This window comes from Gobio gobio, assembly GCF_949357685.1.
Source record: "Gobio gobio genome assembly, chromosome: 2".
Lineage (NCBI taxonomy): Eukaryota > Metazoa > Chordata > Actinopteri > Cypriniformes > Gobionidae > Gobio > Gobio gobio.
Window position 1 is genome coordinate 70,541,155 of NC_137098.1, and position 6,040 is coordinate 70,547,194.

A 6,040-nucleotide genomic window follows, 5' to 3' on the forward strand; every position below is an offset into this window, starting at 1 on the left:
CCAATCCCATTTATTTAACTTTTTTATCTCCAGGTAATCAATTCTAATTTAAATAATTGTATTTCTAGTTCTTACTTTTTTAATAGCTTGTATTTTCTTTCTCACTTTATGTCAAGCAATTACCTATATGAAATCTGGTATATAAATAAACTTGCCTTGCAATGAAGCTAAATATATAAATAAATACTTCATCATGTTGATTTTATATATATATATATATATATGTGGCGAGGTGATGGATCAGGTAAATTACAGTTACACTTACGAGGAAAAGTATAATTAAATGAAAAGCAGACTACGCCACCCCGTTTCACTACACGGAGAATTATACAAGACACGCTGGTTTGTGACCACAGACGACAAGAGACGTGGATCAAAATACAAAAATACTCTTTTTTATTTTTCTCAACAATAATTTAATATATAAAAACTTTGAGGTAGACAAAAGTTTTTCACTGTTAAGTGTGCACCAGGCCAGAAATAAAGAGAAACAAAAAAAATAAAAAAAAACAAAACACTTTTGGGGCTGAGGCTTGCCAGCAGGGAGCTAGCTGGACAGGGAGTGTCATAAGGTCACACCACTCATCAAATTCCACTCCACGCAACACTCACATTCATTGGGTAAAAGACACACAGGTGCCCACGGCAAAACACTCTGTGAAGGAACCACCACCAAAAGAGGACAGACAGCTAGCTCCTCTGCACAGGGCGGGCCTTCAGCTCCTGAAAGAAACAAAAACACAATATGATACACCTTCACAGTTGGCTGCAAACTTATGAATTTACTGAGCTCAGTAGTTAGCCTGGCTGGTGGTGACCTAAAAAGTTCACAATGTGGCCACGTTACAACAGCCAACGGCTATGAGCAAAAATGAAATTAACCACACAAAAACACAAGTAAACATTAAATCACAGAAATCAAAACCAGGCTTACAAAACAGAAAAATGTGGCTCACTTCGCAATCTTTGAGAAGCACACAGAGCAAAGGGCTCAAGGGTAACCAAACGGCTGGTGGTTATACATTAAGTGAGGCTGAATTATACCATCACATGCGGCTACGTCATGCATGGACGGACAGCTCGGAAGCTAGCCACACACACTAGTACAACAAGCATTTACAACCATATGCAGATGCAAAGTAAGTTAACAAAACAAAGAATGAATCACGATGATCACAGTGATATTAAATGGCAGCAGAAACAACAGTGCCGTCTTAGCGACGTTATCAATGGAGCATTTTGCCTCTAGTCCCCAATGATGAACCGCTCACATGTGGTTTACTGCACTAAAAGAGAAAACGATTAATGAATGAATTTAAAAAAACACCCACCTCCGGTTATTCAAGTGGTTAGATTTACCTACCCCATAGTAGATCGCTAGACCCACAGAGGATTACGTTACTCACACGCAGTCTCGTTCACAATAGGCAACCCGCCAGCGTACAGAGATGTTACATCCGTTCAAACACATTAGCCGTACTAAGATAGAAACATGGGTTTACCGGAGATCACATCAAAACACACGTTAGTCTGTCAGAATAAACATACCTCGGATAAGGACAGCCTGCACCCACAAGCAACGTCACACTAATTCGGACAGTAACCTGGCTCCCACGGAACTGCACACGCACAACAACAAAGTCTGTGACGATGACGTATAACCGGGTAACCTGAACTCCGCCTTAAGTAAGCCAGAGGTGGCTGCCGATAGGCTGTCACCCCCGTCACTCAACACAAATCACAGGGCGGAATCTAACCCGCCTTGCCACAATCTACCCCCAACTTTTTGCATCGTCGCCCCGACGATGGACCTAGTCACACTACCACTAAGCGACTCCTAGTGCCAGGGCCTAAAGAGGGCAGAGACAGTATTAGACACAGCGGCCACCCTAGAGGAGTCATCCCTCACAACTTCCGGTGCCCGAGGGAGGTGGTGTCGATTCGAATGATGACCAGCATTAGCTCGCCCCGTCCTTCGCAAGGTAACCTCACCATTACCAGGTTGGTCCACAGGCAAGGGTTCCATTACCAATGCTGGTTCTGGAGCGACCGCACCAAGCTGTCTAGGGGTCAGTAAAACCGTAGGGCTAACGCTCTCGGTTAAACATCGAGGAGCCGACCCACTAACAGCCTGTGGGGTTTCAGGTACCAAAACCCACAGATCAACCTCCTCCAATGGAGATCCCTCCGATGGTGGTGCCTCAATCACCAAAGGGCCGCCTGTAGAAACTTCAACAGGAGAGTCCCTTCGTACACGGGTCTTCAACAGGGAGCGGTGGACCCGTTTTACACTACTCAAGTCATCCACCGGCGCAATTGTATACACAGACCCACCTGCCTGCGGTGCTCTCACCACCTGATACACCACTGGGCTCCACAGGTCCTGGATCTTATGGCGCCCTCTCACGCCATAATCCCGAAGGTAAACCAATTGACCCTCCCCCAATGGTGCATCTCGAACATGTGGGTCGTGCTGCTTCTTCCGACGATCTGCCGCTACCTTTAAATGTTCTCGGGCCCCTTCGAAGGCCACCAACAACCTGGTTTGGTGCTCTATCACCCACTCATTCACCTTTCCGGATGCCATCTCTTGGCTTTTACCCAAAAGAAAATCAATAGGGAGTCTGGGCTCTTGGCCAAACATCAGGAAGTAAGGTGACTCACCAGTCGCCTGATGCGGGGTGGTATTGTAGCAGAAAAGTACCTGAGGGAGCGCAGAAACCCAATCCGCCTTTCGGGAGAGGGGTAAGGTGCGCAGAAGATTATGCAGAGTCCGGTTGAAACGTTCGCACTGCCCGTTGCCTGCCGGGTGATACGGTGTAGTGCGAGACTTCTCAACCTGATACAGATGACAGAGCTGTTGTATTAGGGAGGACTCAAAGCTGCGGCCCTGGTCAGAATGAATGCGACCAGGTACACCAAATTTATAGAACCACTCCACCACCAACATGCGGGCCACAGTCTCAGCTCGTTGGTCCCGAGTAGGGACTGCAAGAGTGTACTTGGTAAACACATCAGTCATCACCAAGACACTTTCCAGCCCCGAGCGAGAGGGTTCTAGCAGCGTAAAATCAATGGCCAAGATCTCATTTGGCCGGGAGGCCAACAAATGACCCATAAAGCTGCGGGCAACTGGCTGTGTATCCTTGGCGACCTGACACCTTTCGCACTCCCGACACCACTGGGCTACATCAGATGTCAAGCCTGGCCAATAGAAACGCTGCCGCACAAGCTCGGTAGTCCGCTCGATCCCCTGATGCCCATGCCCCTGATGCATTTGTGTCAACACTTCCTTATGCAAGGCCGCAGGGAGAACTACCTGGAGAATCTCTTCGCCGCCATTGGAACGGAACACCCGACGATGCAAAACCCCTTCTCTCTCTAGTAGCCGGTCCCACTGACCTAACAGGACCCGGGCAGTTTTGGACAACTGTCGACGCTCCTCAAAAGTAGGGCGTGTTCCCAGTCTCCAGAACACCAAAACCTCCTCAATCACCGAATCAGCTTCCTGTAACTCCCTCATGTCGCCCACCAAACTAGGTAGAACAGAAACTACAGCCTGGGGAGCTTGTACCCCCAGATCTACCCCTGATGCTTCCGTCACTTCCGATGGAACCTCAGTCCCTAATAACAACCCTCTCACTGCCCCATGGCTAGCAGGGTCCTGTCTGGAAAGTGCATCGGCATTCCGGTTACTCCTTCCTGACCGATACCGGATCTCAAAATTAAATGCTGCAAGCTGCGCAGCCCAGCGCTGCTCGGTAGCCCCAAGCTTTGCAGTGGCCAGATGGCTGAGAGGGTTATTGTCAGTGTACACAATACACTGCTGCCCTAACAAGTACTCCCTAAATTTCTCAGTCAAGGCCCACTTGAGCGCCAAAAACTCCAACTTCATGGAGCTGTAGTTGGACATATTGCGCTCAGTGGGCCTAAGACTGCGGCTCGCATATGAAATTGGCCGTACCTTACCTCCTTGTTCCTGGGAAAGGACAGCCCCTAGACCGCCATGGCTAGCATCTACCTCCAGGATAAAAGGCAAGGAAAAGTCGGCATAGGCGAGTACTGGGGCGCTGGTAAACCTATTCTTCAACTCATCAAAACTCTGCTGGCACTGCTCAGTCCAGGCACTAGAAAAACCCTGCCCTGCTCGAGTCCTAGGGTTAATATCAGCCCATGCGGCAACCACTTTATGAAGCGGGGCTGCCAGTTTTGCAAACCCCTCAACAAAACGGCGATAGTAGCTTGCAAAGCCTAGAAATGAACGCAGCTCTGAGGCATTAGTGGGGCGTGGCCAATTAGCCACTGCCTCAACTTTGCCGGGATCGGTTGACACTCCCTGTGCTGAAATAACGTGTCCCAGATACTTTACCTCCCGTTGGAAAAATGCACATTTACTCAATTTAGCCTTCAAGCCCTCATGCTCTAAACGACTTAGAACCACCTCCAACCGCTCTAACTGCTGGGATACCGAGGAAGAGAATACTATGATGTCATCAAGGTACAGAAGTAAAGACCTACACTGCTGGTCCCCAAACATCCGCTCCATTAAACGCTGGAAGGTGCTTGGGGCATTGCAAAGCCCAAAGGGCATGCGAGTCCATTCAAACAACCCAAAAGGGGTGCAGAATGCGGTTTTAGGCCTGTCTCCCTCAGTGACCGGGACCTGGTTGTATCCACTTGCCAAATCCATAGTGGAAAACCAGCAAGCCCCGGTCAAGGAGTCCAACGATTCCTCAATGCGAGGCAGAGGGAACGCGTCCTTTCGAGTCTTTGAGTTTAGTTGACGATAGTCGACGCACATGCGTAGACTACCGTCTTTCTTTTTAACAAGGACAATTGGTGACGCGTACGGGCTACAACTCTCCCTTATAACTCCCGCCTCCAAAAGCTGATTGATGTGAGACTTCACCACCTCATATTCTGATGGAGGTATACGCCTGTAACGTTGCCGGACAGGAACGGTGTCTAACAGGGGAATGTCGTGAGAAATCAAACCTGTACATCCCAAGTCACCCTCGTGCATAGAAAACACAGACTGGAATCTGTAAAGCAGATCCCTTACCTGACACTGTTCTACTTCCGATAAAACAGTCAAATCAAGTGCTTCAATTTGTTCCTGAACAAGAGGGCTCGCTTCAGGGGCTACAGAACCCACCCTTCCAGCTACAGACCTGACCTCGCTAATTCCTGATGGCAAGCTAACCACACAAACATTATTTAATGTACCAAGGACAGTGTTAGCATAGAGCAACACGTCGGTGGTTCCCACATTTACCACGGGTAAATAAACAGTACCTCGCGTAACTTGCGCTAATGCAGGAGAAGCCAACAAACCAGCTGGTAACCCAGACTCTGGAGGCTCAAAAAGAACAGTGTTGTTGGCATATTGCTCGGAACAGGTAGCTGCCACAAACTTCATCATACCGCCTGGGATGCGCCATGGTCTCCTCCCTCGCACACTGACCCTTCCTGAACTTACCTCAGGAGGCTGGTTATCAACTCGATGACAATGTTGCAGCGCCTGCAGAACAGAATTTGGAACCTCGATGGTCAAAGGCAATTCGAAAAGGGCCGGGCCATGTTGTCCAAAACACTCCCGGTAGCATCGGCTGAGCACATTCATTCCCAGAACACCTGGGACCCGAGTGCACAAGCCACCAGGAGGGTCCCGTACAACAAGCACGCCACATCCCGAAATCAACTGGCCGCACAATTCTATGTCCAATTCCACATAACCAATATAGGGAATTGAAAGACCATTAGCAGCTCGAAGCTGCAGCCACTGGCACGATTTAAGTCGATCCTGACCCCATGGCTCAAAATGTTTCTGAAAACAGCTCTCAGTGATCGTAGTTACCACGGAGCCAGTATCCACCAGACAGGACACTCGAACTCCGCCAATCAATGCGTCAAGGTGCGGGCAAGATGACATTAAATGCGACAGATTTGAAAGTTTTGAGCCAGTTAATTCCCCATCCGTGTTATGGCCCTGAATCACGGTGGGAACTAGTTTCCCGACGTTGCAGATGGGCCAGGCTGT